Raw genomic sequence first — 513 nt, forward strand, 5'->3', positions numbered from 1 at the left:
TATTTGACTATTTTTACACTTTTTTGATTTTTTGCTATTCTTAACGGGCTTTCTCCCTAAAAAATAGAGTTAATATCGTATGGGCCGATGACCCATATATTAAACTGATAACTTTTGTTGTTTTTGATAAAAAGTTGAATTTTATTTCAATTTTCAGATTTTTTTTTTCAATTGTCGATGATAGTGTCCGTTATTATATATGACGTAGTTTCTAAAATTTTACTATGTCACACTCAGAAGAGATAAAGGTTAATCAGTCTCGGTCATAACCCAAGGAAACTGAACTGTATCCTAAAAATTAATCGACAAGACAGTAGTTTCAGCTGTATCTGTAGTATTAAATTTAATTTTCATGAAGAATATATAACATTTTGAAATTACAGGACATTCGGGAGTATAAATAAAAATATTTGGTGGATAAATTAAGAACTGGGTTACCAAAATGCAGCCCAGAGATATCTGCAACCATACTCGCAGTGGTAAAATAAAAAAACTTTAAGACTGAGAGTTGTC

The sequence above is a fragment of the Camelina sativa genome, chromosome 3 (genome assembly GCF_000633955.1).
Source record: "Camelina sativa cultivar DH55 chromosome 3, Cs, whole genome shotgun sequence".
Taxonomy (NCBI): domain Eukaryota; kingdom Viridiplantae; phylum Streptophyta; class Magnoliopsida; order Brassicales; family Brassicaceae; genus Camelina; species Camelina sativa.